Raw genomic sequence first — 17,732 nt, forward strand, 5'->3', positions numbered from 1 at the left:
TCAAATGCCGCTCACCGTGTGTGACTCATGCGGGGTCTCCCTGCACGCCTCTGACACACACTCTCGGTGTGTTGCCTGTCTCGGCCCTGAGCACGCCGAGGCAGCGCTCACTAAAGGCGGCTGCCTCCACTGTGACGGAATGCCTGTTGCCACGCTCCGTGCCAGATCTTCCGCCGCCTCGCTGAGTGTTCCCGCCCACCTTCCATCTTCGGCGCCCCGTGAGCCCCGTAGGAAGAAGCGGCGCGACCAGAGGCCTCCTGAACGCGCTCATCTGGACGAATGCACGCCGGGTCTCTCCCCGCACGCTTCGCCCGCGCCTTCATCTCCAGTCCTGTTCTCCCAGAGCGACCAACGCCCCTCTTCTGAAGCGGCAGGTCTCGTCTCTTTCGGTCTGTCAGCAGAAGAACTGGACGACGCTGTTTCTATGGCGGCATCTGAAAGTGAGGAATGGTCGGGCCCCGCAGACCCCGCCCCCCTCTCTCAGCTGGATCCCACTGACACTCGAGCGAGCATCGACGCCGAACTCTTCCGTGTCATGTCTCGCGCTGTCGAAGAACTGGGACTCGACTGGCTTTCCCCAGCTGAGCCTACCAAAAGCCGCCTCGACGAATGGTACCTGCCGGGGCGCCAACAGGCCCCTCGTCAACGTGCCGCCCCCCTTATGCCCGAGGTCCATGATGAGCTCACTAAAAGCTGGCGCGCGCCCTTTTCAGCGCGAACGCGCTCTTCAGCTTCTTCAACGCTCTCCTCTGTCGACGGCGCTGAAGAGAAGGGGTATGTTTTTCTCCCTCCATTAGAGGAAGCGGTCGCTGCACACTTATGCCCCCCCACTGCTGGGAGTTGGAGGGCTAAAACCGTGCACCCCTCTAAGCCGTGCAGGACCACTTCGGCTCTCGCCAGCCGCGCTTATGCTGCCGCCGGTCAAGCCGCCTCTGCACTCCACGCTATGGCGACCCTGCAGGTGTTTCAAGCTAAGCTCCTCCGCACTATGGACGAGTCTGGCCCGGACCCAGACACCTTCAAAGACCTCAGGAGTGCTACAGATTTGGCGCTGAGGGCCACAAAGACCACCGCGCAAGCACTGGGCCGCAATATGTCTAGCCTGGTTGTCTTAGAGCGCCACCTGTGGCTTACTTTAACGGAGATCAGGGACGCTGACAAAACTGCCTTCCTCGACTCTCCAGTCTCTCCATCCGGTCTTTTCGGCCCTTCTGTAAATGGCTTCGCTGATCGCTTCACGGAGGCTCAGAAAGCTTCAAGTGCTATGAGGCACTTCCTGCCCAAGCGCGCTAGCTCGGTCCAACGGCGCCCCAAGAGCACGCCGCGACCGGAAAAGCCCGCGTCTCAGGTTCTCCAGCCCCGCCCCGCGGCTGACACCACTCGACGCCTGAAGCCTGCAAAACGATTCCCGTTTCCCAGGCGCCAGGGCCCTCGACCGAAGCTGACGCTCGACCATGAGCCCAAGAAGCCATCCTAACCGGCAGAAAAAGGGGTCTATGTCCCGCCGCGGCCGGACCAGCCCCGAAGATCGCTCGAGTGCTTCTCACAGCCCCCTCTTCAGTTCAGGCGGCTGGAGCAGCTGTGTATGCAGACAATGGGCCCGTCACGTGTTACGCACCCCTGCACCCAAACGCTGTTTTAACAGCGACCCACACAGAGCACAAAACGAGCAAAATTTCTCCCCTGACTTCATATCAGTTCGAGCCCCCGTCTCTGGGCGTTCCAGATATGATGATGCCTCTGGCTCTTCGGGCTCTAGCCTGGCAGGCTATCCCAGGAGTTTCAGAATGGGTGATAAACATCATAAAGCACGGCTACTCGCTTCAGTTTGCACGCAGACCCCCGCGCTTTCGCGCTGTGGTTCAAACCTCGGTCAGCAGCACACTGTGTCATGTCCTCCGCACCGAAGTATTAAGTCTGCTAGCAAAAGGGGCTATCGAGAGGGTTCCCCCTTCTCTAAGCGAGTCAGGCTTTTACAGCCGTTACTTTCTCGTTCCGAAGAAAGACGGCGGCCTGAGGCCCATTTTAGATCTCAGACATCTGAACAAGGCTCTCATGTCACAGCCGTTCAGGATGCTCACGACCAGACATATACTGGCGCAAATTCGCCCAGGCGACTGGTTCTTCTCAGTAGATCTGAAAGACGCTTACTTTCACATTCAAGTGAATCCCCACCACAGGCCATTCTTGAGATTCGCCTTCGAGGGGCAGACATACCAGTACACGGTTCTACCGTTTGGACTGGCTCTGACACCTCGTACATTCACGAAGTGCATGGATGCAGCTCTCTCCACCCTGAGACAGCGGGGAATGCGCATTCGAAACTACCTCGACGACTGGCTCATTCTGACTCAGTCAGAGGCGGAGTCACATACTCACAAAGCCTGGCTCCTCAGCCATCTAGAATGTCTAGGGCTCAGGGTGAACTTTTCAAAGAGTATTCTGTCACCCAGCCAACGTATCATGTTCCTGGGGACAGTATTCGACTCCGTTCTTATGAGAGCATGGCCCTCCCCGGCCCGTGCTCTATCGATTCAGCGGCTCGCCGCATCGTTCACGGAGGGCTCTCATGCACCCCTCAGAACGTTTCAGAGGATCCTTGGCCTTATGGCCTCAGCATCATCAGTACTCCAACTAGGCCTACTGCGCATGCGTCCTCTTCAGCTATGGCTAGCACCTCGGGTGCCACCCCACGCCTGGCACTCAGGCCGATTGATTATCAAGGTGGATCAGCGCTGTGTTCAAGCCCTGGCCCCTTGGACGAACGCCAGCTGGTTTCAGCAGGGCGTGAGTATGGGGGTGGTCTCCAAGAGGAGGGTGATTTCAACAGACGCTTCCAACTTAGGTTGGGGAGCCCTGTACGAGGGCAGGCCTGCCTCCGGCCTCTGGTCGAGCTCGGAGAAACGCCTACACATCAACTGCCTCGAAATGAGGGCAGTTTTTCTGGCCCTGAAAACCTTCCTCCCATACCTGGCTGGACACCACGTATTGGTCCGGACGGACAACATGTCAGTGGTATCTTACATAAATCGCCAGGGCGGCCTCAGGTCCCGCAACCTGCTTGCCATAGCCACACAGCTACTGTTATGGGCTCACACCAATCTGCGCTCGCTCAGGGCAGCTCACGTGCCGGGCACGCTGAACACAGGAGCAGACATGCTCTCTCGGGGCAGGGTTCCCCCAGAGGAATGGTCTCTCCACCCTCAGACGGTTCTCCTACTTTGGGAGGTCTTCGGGAAGGCAGAAGTAGATCTCTTCGCCTCAAAAGACAATCGTCACTGCCCAATCTTCTTTTCAAAGAACAGGGATGCGTTGGCCCACGACTGGCCCAGCCTTCCCCTCTATGCTTTCCCTCCGGTCTCGATGCTCCCTCAGGTCATCGAACGGATCAGAGACACGAAATGCGCAGTGCTCCTGATAGCTCCTCTATGGCGAACCCAGTCTTGGTTCCCGGAGCTGATACGGCTGTCTGTGACAGACCCTTGGCCAATCCCAGTGAGGCGCGACCTCCTGGCTCAGGCCAGCAGGACTATATGGCATCCCCGTCCCGATTTGTGGGCCCTACACGCTTGGCCACTCAACGGGTACCCCAGGACCTCCCAGAGGGCGTCCTGAACACGATCAGGGAGGCTAGAGCTCCGTCTACCAGACGCCTCTACCACCATAAATGGTCAGTGTTTTCCAGCTGGTGTTTAGCTCGAAACCTCGACCCACACACTTGTGAAGTTCCGAGAGTGCTATCCTTTCTCCAGGAGATGCTGGATGCGGGTCGCTCCCCCTCCACTCTCAAGGTATACGTAGCAGCCATTGCTGCACAGCATGTACTGGAAGCCGGAGCCTCCTTAGGAAAATGCGACCTTATAGTTCGCTTCCTTAAGGGCGCCAGAAGGCTTAACCCGCCTCGGCCGCCATCTGTCCCAGCATGGGACCTTTCTTTGGTTCTGCGGGCTCTTAAGGGACCTCCCTTTGAACCACTTCAGTCAGCCGACCTAAAACCTCTCTCCCTGAAAACCGCCCTGCTGTTGGCACTGGCGTCAGTTAAGAGAGTAAGTGACTTACAGGCGCTCTCTACTAGCGCTTCCTGTCTGGAATTCGGCCCTAATGACTCTAAGGTCATCCTTAGGCCAAGACATGGATATATTCCTAAGGTGCTCTCAACTCCGTTCAGAGCCCAGGTTATTTCTCTGTCAGCTCTTCCCACTTCGGAAGAGTTCAGTGATGTTCTCACACTCTGCCCTGTCAGAGCTTTGAGGATTTATTTAGAGCGTTCAGCCTCTTTCAGACAGTCTGAACAGCTTTTTGTTTGCTTCGGAGGCCGAACCAAAGGTCTTCCCATCACAAAGCTCACGCTGTCCAGATGGATAGTGGATGCCATTGCTCTGGCCTACACCTCACTGGGCCTTACATGTCCCATAGGTGTTAGAGCTCACTCCACGAGAGGCGTCGCCTCCTCGTGGGCCTGGTCAAGTGGTGTTCCTATCGAGGACATTTGTGCGGCGGCCGGATGGTCCGTCCCGTCCACATTTGTGAGATTTTACAACCTGGAAGTTCCTGCTCTGCAGGCACGAGTTCTCTCTATCTAAGCTCTGGCTCTGCGGACCCAGGCTAATTTTGACATTCCTTCTAGCACATTTGTGCGATGACCGGCTAGTCTGTTTCGTCCACATCTGTGAAACGTTACAACCCAAAAAAGTCCCTGCTCCGCAGGTACGAATTCTCTCTAGCTAGGCCCTGGCTCTACGGATCCAGACTAGTTACGAAAATGCCTATGTAGGACGTTATGCGGCGGCCGGCTGGTCCGTTCCGTCCGCATCTTAAACCTCTATGGTACCTGCCTTATAGACATGAGTAGTCTCTATCTAACGTATGCGGCGGCCGGCTGGTCCGTTCCGTCCGCATCTTAAACCTCTATGGTACCTGCCTTATAGGCATGAGTAGTCTCTATCTAACGCTGGCTCTGTGGACCCAGACTAGTTTTTGACTCAGACACTGGTTGTCATCTCGAGTTGTGGGATTCTTAAGACTGGCCCTTGGCCCAGCTTTATCTGTTTGGATATCTAAGGGCCCGAAGATTCGGTCTCTTTATCCTAGGCTATTCTGTACTTCCTGGAGCTCTCGGTGAGTCAGATTGGCCAAAGACGACAAGCACGGCGTTTTAAATAGTGTTCCCACAGCGTTTTCAACGCAGTACGAGAGAACGTTCTCGTAAGGGAACGTACTTGGTTACTTACGTAACCTCGGTTCCCTTAGAGATAAGGGAACGAGTACTGCGTTGCCTTGCCGTGCTATTGTCTCTTATGGCAGGTGTCTTTTCGCTTCAGTCGATTTAAACCTGTCAAATGGCGGATTCTCTGTGTATTTCTACTCTTCTGTCACGTGCGGTTTCGCGCGCTTGACTCTGGCAGAGTGCCAAGCGCCCCGATTGGTCCGCGCTCCTCTGCTGATCCACCATTGGTTCGTGCAGTTGCTTTGCACAAGCCAATCAGCACGCTCACGCGAGCTTCTAGCTCTCGCATGTGCTGCAGCAATGCGTTTTAAAATAAAGGCTTCAATATTCTCGAGAAAAGGAGTTTTCCCACAGCGTTTTCAACGCAGTACTCGTTCCCTTATCTCTAAGGGAACCGAGGTTACGTAAGTAACCAAGTACGTTTTATGTATTGCTCTTTATTTGTACATAGTTTAAGTATCCAATGACTTATTTGAGTTTTTTTTGTTTTCCACACTCCCTCACTCTGCAAAGGACAGCAGGGATTAACTTGACCGGAGGGAATAATGCATACAGTCTCAAAATTCGGCCACAGATGAGCGAAGGCATCTATCCTAAGAGGTGACGGATGAGACAGGGAGAACCAAAGGGGGGAACTGCGTCGAGCCCTGCGACACAAAGAGGTCTACTACCTCGTCGAACATGCTCCAAATTTGAGCCGCTGTTTGGCGGTGCAACATCCACTTTCCCGACCTGAGCTTCAGTCTCAACAGGAGATCCGCTGCAACGTTCAAGTCTCCTGGAACGTGAACTGATCTCAGTGAAAGAAACCTGTCTTGAGCCCAAAGGAGGAGGCAGAGATGCCTGTCCAGGGTGCATGACCGCGAGCCTCCCTGGCAATATACGTGGGACACCACATCATGTTGTCCATCCTGTCCATGACATGACAGCACATTAGGGCAGGAAGGAAGCGATCCAGGGCCAGAGAGACGCCTTGCAACTCTCTGCAATGTATGTGCCAGAAGAGAGGCTCGCCCGTCCAAACACCATTACCGGTTTGCCCTCGAAGATCACACCCCAACCAATCAAAGAGGCATCAGTCCTGACAAACTGGCAATGGCAAACAGCACCCATCTTGACCCCTTGAAGCAAAAAGGGGGTGTCTTTCCACCTCAAAAAAGCACAAAGGCAAGTGCTCGACACTCTTAATGTGGAAGGAGGTGAAAGGAAGACCAAGAAGGGCAGATGCCCCTGAGTTTCATCCACCACAGGAATGGTCTCACATGAAGGAGACCCAAAGGCAGCACAGGAGAGACTGCTGCCATGAGCCCCAGAAGCCTGCAACATGCGACCACCGCAACACGATGGCCGAGTCTGAAACAGGCCAAGCACGCACAGAGACTGGAAACTGGAGCAGGGGCCAGATGGGCCTGCATTGAGAGAATCGAGTTGGACAAGTGTGCTGAGAAGGAGTTAAGACATTTTTCATTTAACCTAAAATCAAGAGACCGGAGGTGGTGGAGAAGGACATCCTTGTGATGACACAACAACTCTCTGGAATGAGCCAGAATGAACTAGTCATCTAGATAATTTAGCACACGGATGCCCTGGAGCCTCAAGGGGGCAAGAGCTGCATCCATGCACTTGGAGAATGTCCGCAGAGCCAAACCTGGACGAAATGGAAGGACCCAACACTGGTGCAAGACAGTGTGACATGCATGGTAGAAGTGTCTGACTGTAAAGATTGGCCCACAGGGGTCACTGAGGAGGTCTCTATCATTCCGGGGTCTAGCATATAGGCTGGAGCTTTCGACACTGGAAGAAATCCAAATGAGTCTCCTTCCATGGGTGAAACAGCTCAAGCAAGAAGTTGTATTGAGTGGAGATAGCCTGGAGTGTCTCCATCCTTCAACATAGGAAGATGGTTTTGGCAGGCTGACTCTGTATCCCCCAACGTGCGCGAAGCGGTATCTGGGTGTGGGGGAAGAAGTGGGAGGTTCACAAGCCGGGAACACTTCCCATAAATCCTGATGTATTTGTTACATCATGAAAAGAATGGCATCTACGCTAATTTTAGTGTCTGTGTTTATCCCGAGGTTTTCCTGCAGCCTGCCGGATCCGGGCCGTATCCAGATCTGATGAAGGACCTTCGCCTGGACCCGATGACAACGCAGTGCTGAAGTGCCAACTAGTCTCTCCCTATGGAGGATCCCTCTACCACTCTACAGATAAGGCGTTGTCGGGAAATTTCGTTTCGCGTTCCTACCCCAAAGCAACAAAATAAAATACAATTCTTTATCAAAATTTATAAGGAAAGACAAGTACTTTGTTTAGGCTTGGCTTGTAGGAAATTCCAAACCTGCGTATATTCAAAAGCACATAACTATAGAACCCATTCTAAATGCGCATGCGAACGCCATCAGTGTTTCTCACAGGTTCGCATTTAAAGTCTGTGTAGAGGGAATGGTGTCGTCTTAGCGGCCCCTAATTTAATAACAAATGATCGTTGCGACGGAAGCAAATCAATCAAAACTAACTTTAGATGGAATAAAACTTAACTCTGCTATAAAGCCAAAACAATCTCTGTTACCTTAAATTATACGCTTATCTCTGTAAAGCTGCTTTGAAACAATCTACATTGTTTAAATGAAGATGACTTGACTTGACAAGCCCTCCTAGGCATAAACTGCTTAAGGGCATCCAATTGCGTCTTAACAGTTCAGAATGTGTTGACCCCTGAGTTGACTGCCTTTTTAAACAAACCTGACTGGGAGATAGGTGCATCCAGTAGGAAGTCCTTCTATTTTTCATGGATTTTGGTGAGATTTAGCCATAGGTGGTGCTCAACAGCCACCAAACCCACCACCCACAAATCACACAGTGAAGATCACTGAAAAATGACAGCTTTTTTTTCTAATGGTGCGCCAGTGGATTGGCCACTCAGAAAATGCTCATAAAGCTTGGAGGACTGAGAATTGCGAGGCTCTTCAGCTTCTCAGTAGCAAGTGTTAACACATCCACAAGCTTAATGTAGGCCGCTGGGCGAGAGAGCATCGGCACCCAGAAATCCTCAGAAACAGACGCAGCGGTGGGTAAAATATTATCTTGGTTACGTATGTAACCCTCGTTCCCTGAGGAGGGAACGGAGATGTTAAGTCAGTGACTGACGAATGGGGTTTCGCGTAGAATGCCTATTACCTTCGAGTTCTTACAAAATGAGCCAATGGCAAGGAAATGCTATGGATCTGCAGAATTTGCATAGTGCAGCTCCACCCCACCGCGTGGGTATAAAAGGAGGGATGCTGGCAATCTCGCATTATGTTTTCCTGGGGCGCCTTCCTGCGTCTACCTCCACGGCGCGGACCAGGTGAAGGCTGCTGCTGGGGCCGGGTGGGAGGGACGGAAGTCACAGGAGGGCATCCTCGGCGGCAAGCGGACTGAGGCGTCTGAGCTGGCAGCTGGGTGGCAGCAGCTGGCCGCGGGGTCAGAACATGTTTGATCGCCACAGTTAGCTTCTGAGCGGCCGAGAACTGTTATGTCAGCCAGGTTTAGCCAGAGGTGTCTTTCCGCGACCACGCATGTGGACATAACCTGACCCAGGGAGTGTGTGGTCACCTTCGTTGCCCATAGAGTGAGGTCGGTTGTGGTATGCAGCTCTTCCATGAGCCCTGGATCAGTTCTATCCTTGTGCATGTCAGTGAGCACCCTGGCCTGGTAGTCCTGAAGGATGGCCATAGCATGCAGTGAGGCGGCAGCCTGCCCCGCAGCTCTATAGTTCTCTGCCACCAGCTTAGAGTCGCCATGCCAGGTGGAGGTGCTGTGGGGACATAGTTTTGTTGCCACAGAACATACCACAGGCGGAACCCCGATGTACCCTTTGGCCATGGCCTCATCGAGGCTAGAGAAGGCGGAAGAGGTCACTAAGGAGTTGCGGGGGGGGGGGGGGGGGGCGCTACTGAGGTACACATGGAGTAGACATCAAGTTACATCAAGCTCCTCCACGCCAAGTTTTTAAATTGATGGAATTAGGTGCCATCGTCTTAATATTTTATTTTGTATATGTGTTTTGTGAACTTCTACTTAGCTTGTGTTTCACCTGGATGCGTGAAAATGCCTTTAAAATCAGCCAAAGCCTCGAAAAGTTCAGGCCCTCAGCCTTCGGCTAACGTTAGCTGTGACGGAACAAATCTCGCCGATAGTCATGCTTCTACCGACGATATGCCACTGATGTGGGAAAAGATATCAGACAAGATTCTTGCAACCATAAATGAGAGATTCGACAAGTTTGGGGAAGACTTTCGATCTCTACAGACATCGGTACGGGAATTTGCGGAGAGAGTGGAGACCGTCGAGAGTCAGACACGGGAACACGAGGGCCGCCTATGCTCTCTCGAATCAGCTTTGTCAGATTTGCAGAAGACGAATAAAGCTCTTCGAGCGAAGGTCAACGATTTAGGGCGATCGCGACGCAACAATATAAAAATAATTGGTATCCCTGAGGGAGAGGAGAAAGGGAGACCTACTGAGTTTGTTGCAGCGTTGATCCCAAAACTACTGGGCGAAACTCACTTTCAGGTGCCGTTGGTCATTGACCGTGCTCACCGTGCTCTCAAGCCAAGGCCGCCAGACGTGGAGAGACCCTGCATCATCATTGCTCGAGTGCATTTCTTTCAAGAAAAGGAATTAATCCTTCGACTTCGCCGAGATCGCACCCTGGAATACAACGGAAACAAGGTGTATATCTTTCCAGATTATACTGCGGAAGTGATGGATCAGCGAAGAGCGTTCAGTGATGTGATGCGTGAGCTGAGGGAGTTAACGGTATCGCACAGTCTCCGCTTTCCTGCGCGCCTCCGTGTTCAGCACAACGGACAGTTCAAGACCTTCACGGACCCTGCAGAGGCTGCGAAATTTGTGGAGACTCGGCTGAGGAAGGAGTAGATAAATATGCGCATTGCGCAACACTGGTATCACTCTTAAAATACAATTATTATTATTTTTATATACATAGCCTATATATTTTTTATTATCTATACTAGCTGCTGATACGCTATTATTTTTTGTTTTATTAAGAGTGTTAACAAAACGCGATATATATGTTAAACCGTATATAAAATAGGTTATATATGTATATATATATATGGCACTATAGTTAATTGTTCTAGAACTTCAAATGTTTATTACTTGGAAGTAGAGTTGAGCGGGATCGAAGTGACGGGAGATGGATCCTCTTGCTACTCACATGCGAGTGATGTTTTCGGGTCGAAAAGGGGATAAAGTGCTTCATTTCGGGGAAGCCAGATGTGGGAGGGAAGGGGGGGTTGACTTTGTTCTAAGTCCTGTAGAGTTCTGCATGTCGGTGATTAATGTTTTTTTTTTGTTTTTTTTTGTTTGTCATCTGGACTGCCTCATTTCAATATCCCAGTCTTTAATTATTACAAAGGTTGATGACTAATATAAATGGGGAATCTATTACATTGGCTTCTTGGAATGTAAGAGGCCTTGGCCATGTAATTAAAAGGAGCAGAGTGTTTGCACATTTAAAATCACTCAAGGCTGATATAATATTTCTTCAGGAAACTCACCTTAGTGTAACTCATCAATGCAGACTTAGGACCAACTGGATATCTCAGGTTTACCAGGCCCCATTCAATGCCAAAGCTAGAGGTGTAGCTATTATTTTCCATAAGAATGTTCATTTTCGATTTTCATCCATGGTTGCTGATCCTCAAGGTAGATATATAATGGTTTCTGGACATATCAATTCCCTCCCCATAACTTTCCTCAATATTTATGGCCCCAATTTTGAGGACTTTGATGAGATTTTTTTGCAAAATCTTTAATATAATTCCAGATGCAAACTCTTCAAATGTAATAATAGGTGGTGATTTCAACTGTTACTTAGATCCCTATATGGACAGACTTTCCTAAAAACCACCACCTACAATTACTTCCATACAAACACTTCATAACTTAATCAAGTCTAATAATATGGTTGACATTTGGAGGCTGCAGCATCCGACAGATAGAGATTATTCATTTTATTCTCATGTTCACAAATCGTACACTAGAATTGATTACTTTTTGGTAACGTCTGAATTGGTTTCTAATATCAGCAACACTAAATATCATAATATATTAATATCTGATCATAGCCCAGTTACATTTCAGCTTGATAGTATTTTGCCAAAGAAAAAAATACCCAGAATAATCAAAGACCCAGCCTTTATATCTTATTTAAAGCTACACTGTGTAACTTTTTTAGTTGATTCTTATCAAAAAACACTTAGTTCTTTTAAAAATATATGTGCTCATTAATGTATATTTACTTCTTTCAAGTAATAAAGTATTCTCTTAAGTTTATAATCTGCCATTGAAAGTACATACGGGTAAGGGGTTCCAATGCCGGTCGCCATGTTGCCCCTCCATCTTGAAACTACATTAGCCAAAGAGGGACATGCCTTTAAATTCACGCTTCGCCTTTTGCGTTCTTCACTCAGTGACACCGACGCATGCGAGGGGGAGATTACTCGCGAGCGCCAGCATATTTGAAAGATAGTGTGGTGTGTGTGTGTGTGTGTGTGTGTACTCAAATTTGAAAGAGAGAATTAAAACGTCAACGCGACAAATCAAACAGTCAATATTGGAGTAACTTTTCCCAAATGGAAAGACCTCATGAGGAGAAAAGATTTTAAAACGGACGCCGAGGTTGCCTAGCTGCTTTCTTCTCGACAGGTAATTCAGCCTGTTGTAAATCATTTGTGTAAATTCGAAGTTTTATAGTTGCTTGTCTAACCATAGCATGGTTGTACATAACACCAGAACAACTTTTGTAGCTATAACTTCATCCTTGCGTCAATGGTGAAAAAGTATTGTTTACCTTGTAGCATAAATCTGTGCTGCGACAGATCACAGGTAATGAATAGTTTTAAAGGCACAATTTTTTAATAAAAAAGGACACTGTAAATTTTAGTTATTTTTAATTGCTTTTACTTTGTACACATTGTAACGTTAGCCTAATCTGATTATGCTGGGATAGCCGATTCCAAGGGTGACGTTTACCTCCTGACATCTGTCCTGTAGTTTTATTCATTTTAGACGTATTGTTTATTATTGTCATGGACGAAGTGATAACTGGAAGCCATGTTAATCCTGGAATAATACGGCCACCGTAGGAGTTAAAACGCCCTCAGAATTGAGAGGAACAGAAACTATTATTCACTGGGTAGTCATATACAACTTCACCGCTAGATGGGGGTAAAAATCACACAGTGTAGCTTTAACTGAAAAAATGGATGAGTTTTTTGTAATTAACGACAATGGAGAGGTTTCAGATTCGATTTTGTGGGAAACGTTTAAAGCTGTTATGCGAGGCCATATCATATCATTTGAGTCATCCAAGAAACAGGCTTTGAACTGTCGACTAAAGAAAAAAGAAATGCTGCCAGTGCTCGAACAAGCTTATAGAGTGTCACTCTCAAATTCGGACTATAATAAAATTTTTAAATTAAAGTACGAGTATAATTATATCCTGAATGGTCAAATAAATAACCTTCTCCTCAAACTTAAGCAGAAGAACTTTGAATTAGGGGATAAACCTGGAAGGTTGCTTGCAAGGCAATTGAGGGGAGAACAAGCTAAGAAGGCGATTCATATGGTTAAATAAAAAAAACGGGTAGTTTAATAACTAATCCCAAGGAGATTGTCACAGAGCTACCCTCATTTCTTTGTGACCCGTTGTTAGCCCTTTCACAAAACACATGAACACATACTTGGTTTTTTAAAGACTCTTTATTTACCTTGATGTACCAGCGACAGGAGAGATGGATTAACCACTCAAATTTATCTACAACTATACTGTTGTGTCTCAGACTGGCCACCTGAGCACTAACCCAGAGGACATTTAAAGTTTGCTACAGACTGTTGATTATCACCTGGATCAGCATACATGGTGGTGGCCATCTTGATTTGGGTAAAAAACTGGAATGGACTATTCTCATGCTTTTTATACCTGTGCTGTGTTGCATCATGGGGAGTGGGAGATACCAAGTATGGTGGGAAAGGAGGGGGGATTGTTTGATGTTAATGTTTACTTCTCTTAATTATTGCTGAAGTTTTACTTATTGAAGTTTGTACTGTGTAACCTGCGTCGCGGCGACAGTGCAACCCTCACTTACAACCAGCGAAATATGCAAATGAGCGTGAAGTGCACCGCTTAAAATTTGGACCAGTGACCAGAAGACCAGAATCGCTCAAGAGACTGCGCTAACAGCAAGGGGAGAAAGAATTTATGACAAACACAATTGTGTTAGAAAATTTAGGATGATGTATTTAAAAAAAAAATTAATTAATAAAACAGTGAAATTTAATACATCACATCACATCAGGAGGGAAAGAGAAAAAAAAAATATATATATAATGGCAAGGAGAACAGCAGATCTGCCGTGGAACAAATAATTTATAAGCCCTAAAATAAACCCTAATTTGTATTTCCTATTTAGTTTATAATTATTGTTTCTCTTTTTTATGACCTATTTAGTTTCAATCTAATAAATTTAATTTACCCTTATTCTATTAATATATATTATTTATTTATTTACCTATTTATTCAATTTGTTTCTAATTGGATTATTTAAGGTTAAGTAAACGTTTTAAATTCACATACAATCTTTCAAAATGATTACCCCTTTAAGAATACCCTTTTTTACTCTCGTTCTCCAAGAAAAATAAATAAAAATAAAATATAAAATCAAAATGAATTGAAATGAAATACAATGGAATTTGAAAGATTTGAAAAAAATAACAGTAGAGAAAATAAAATCACAGGTCAAAGTTTACTGCTTATTAGTAGTCTCAATACAATTCAGATTCCCATATGTATATAATTTATATACACATTAATTCTCAGTTCCAGTTCGAATGCCGCTCTCACGAGATCCTTCTTCCGCAATGTATCTCAGATCAACACAGTTCAATTCAGTTGTGTGCACAATCATACCACTCTGTTCGTTTCTTGACTCACAAGCTCGGTCCTTCCTTATATGGGCAAATGGCTCGCCAGTTCCCGCTCGCAACGTTTTTTTTTTTCAGATGTGAAGCAAGCAGGGACAATTCACATACAATTCTCCTTCAAACTCGTCCGGTGTCCAGGAAATGTGCAGCATCCGACTCAGAAATGACAAAGAGTAGAAAAGAAGAAAAAAAACAAGAAAAAAGAAAAAAGGGAAAAAGGAAAGAAAGAAAAGACCCAACCTTGTAAAGACAAGGCCAAAAATACAATTAGACATTCCTTTCAAAAATATATACATCCTTAGAGCAGTTAGTCTGCATATAAACAACATTTTTTCCTTTTACTGCAATTCTGTCTTACTTTAGCACATATAGTTTGTATGTGCAAAGAGCTATTTTTCCGATGACGCACTTAGGCCTCATCTGCCCGTTTTACATGTGCGCCATGACCGCGCATTAACTCATAGCTCAAATACACGACGAAATTCGTTAAAATAACCTCTATTAACCACTCAAGGTGGCTTTTAACTCTGAAACATTAATTATTCAACACATACATGCAATACTCTTCCCATTATAAACGAAAGGGTCAACTCTTTTATATACAACTGCATATAACATCAGAATTTAGTAATTCAATACCATTTATCAAGTATTTTACACACAAAAATAATTATTTAAAAAAGAAAAGAATTATAAAAAGAAGATTTAATTACAACACTCACCAAGAGAACTCAATACATCGGCTATGAAGGGCAAAACTTCCAACTTTGGAAATGTATTCTCTTCGTAGCAGTCAATAACGCATTCAGTCGTAACGTTTGACCGATGAAACTCAATCCGCACTTTAATCTTAAAGTCTCTCTATTGTTTCTCTGATTTCACTCTTGGTTTGTTCGTTCTAATTCTCGTTTTTCTTTCTTCAGGATCGCACCAGCAGCTTCTGTAACTTGAACTAGCCGCTTCACTGTCTCGTCAAAAGTGTTGCATCACCCTGCCCTGAGTCCTTCTATTAAGGCGGGGCTAACTCCCACTCGTTGAATTGAACCAATCCTCGTCTTGTTAAATTGGATAACTTTTCTAAATGAATTTTATCATTTTATTTTATGCATTTTCTTATTTTCTCTTAGAATCTTAAACTTTATATATTTTTTCTTTCCCCACAGATATTAATAAAATAACTGTTTTATATATTCACAAGTGTTAGTCCTTTTTTTTCTCTCTCTCCTTACGTCAACAGAGTCTCTCTAGTGACCTGGGTTACAACTGTTACTTAAATTTGTGTGGTGAAGAAAAAAGGAGTTACTTGATCACATAATATTTTTATTTGATATTTATTACATGTTCATGGTCTTTATTACTTCCCCATGTGATTATTGCTGAGAAATGGTTGTACCCAGGTGTATAAATTCTCACCTAATGAAGAGATCAGGAGGGTTAAGACTGGTGGTAGTGAATGCTGTATCCGCTGAGTACTCTGATTGAAGTACTAGACCTGATGCAAGGTTATTGTTTTTTTTTTTTTGTATATTGAAGTTGTTGTTTTTTTTCTTTTTGAATTTTTCATGCTGTGGCACCTGTGAGCACTCTGCACTTTATTGGCTTGGGAGAACTTAAATAAATATAAGAAAGGCATTTAACGTCCTCCATGTGTTATTTTGAAGAACTCGGGATGACTCTGTGACAGAGATAAATGAATGTTTCAGGGAATTTTATTCTGAATTATATACTTCTAAAGTTAAAGACACTGACCCTAACTACAATAGTTTTTTTTCCAAATTAAATCTTCCAAAACTTAGTGAATCCTCTAAGTCTGATCTAGAATCTGAACTTTCAATTGAACATTTATTAGAGGCAATTCGTGCTTTTCCATCTGGGAAAGCTGCAGGCCCGGATAGGTTTGGCTGTGAATTTTTTAAAGCTTTCAGTAAGAGGCTAGCTCCATATATGCTGAGAATGCTACAAGATTCAATCCAAAGGAAGAAACTGCCTGATTCTCTATATGATGCAAATATTTGCGTGGTTTTGAAAAAGGGAAAGCCTGAGAATGATCCAGCTAATTATAGACCCATTGCACTCTTAAATTTTGATCAAAAAGTACTGACTAAAATATTGGCTTCCAGGTTAGCACAACACATCTCAACAATTATCCATCCTGACCAAACTGGGTTTATTCCAGGAAGGTTTTCATTTTGTAATGTCCGACTACTACTTAATATTTTATACGCAGACCGTCAGTTAGCTAACAATTCTGCAGCTATTATTTCACTAGATGCCCAAAAGGCCTTCGATCAGATTGAGTGGCCATAGGCTATATGTTTGAGGCACTAAAACAGTTTGGATTTGGAGACAGATTTATTGACTGGATCAAAATTGTTTATTTCTGTCCGTCCTCATCTATTTTGACTAATGGTATTAGATCCAGCTCTTTTAAACTGCACCGGGCGTACGACAGGGTGATCCTTTGTCACCTCTTCTTTTCAACATCGCACTTGAGCCACTAGCTGTAGGAATCAGAACTCATCCGCATATTCATGTTGGGGAATGCTCATATTCCATTGGGGAATGCTGAAAGTCTGATAAATTTATATGCTGATGATCTTCTACTGTGTATTACTGATCCTGAGATTGCTGTCCCTAAAATTTTAGATTACATTGAAACTTTTAGTAAACTTTCAGGATATTCAATAAATTTGAGTAAAAGTGAATTTATGCCCCTAACAAACAACTTAAGTGATAACTTTTTGAACAGTATACCATTTAAAATAGTGGAGGATCACTTTACATATCTTGGCCTGAAAATGCCAAAGAACCCTAAATATTTGTTTAAATTAAATTTTTTAGACATGATTAACAAACTCAAATTAAGCATCGAAAGATGGAAGCTGCTTCCTCTATCGCTAATTGGCCGTGTGAATGCGATAAAGATGGTTGCTCTCCCTAAGTTTCTATATCTTTTTCAAAATCTCCCTATTTATTTGCCGGCAACCTTTTTTAAACAACTTGATTAAATTATTCTGTCATTTGTATGGAACTATAAAACACCTCGCATAGCTAAAGCCCACTTGCAAAAACCTACTGATTGTGGAGGCCTCGGCCTTCCTATTTTTAAGCATTATTATTGGGCAGCAAATGCCAGAGCTCTCACTTTCTGGCAAAGGGGCATTCTGGACAACATGCAGCCTGAGATTTCCCCATTATGGGTTCGTGCTGAGGCTATGTCAGTGCCGGAGTCCTCTCTCCCAACTTTACTTTTTACAGAGTGTAAATCTATCTGCAAAATAGGAAGCTATAATTTTGTGTTGAGAAATTCTTTGAGGATTTTGAAGCAGATAAATAAATTCTACAAATTACCGAAGGTCTCACTCAATACTCCAATATCGTGCAATCCTTCATTTGAGCCTTCTCAGATTGATGGAGCTTTTTCGGGATGGAGGAGAAAGGGTTTATGCTGTATAGGAGATCTCTATATAGATGATCAATTTGCATCTTTTTCACAACTTAAAAGTAAATTTGC

This window comes from Squalius cephalus (genome assembly GCF_949319135.1).
Source record: "Squalius cephalus genome assembly, chromosome: 20".
Classification (NCBI taxonomy): domain Eukaryota; kingdom Metazoa; phylum Chordata; class Actinopteri; order Cypriniformes; family Leuciscidae; genus Squalius; species Squalius cephalus.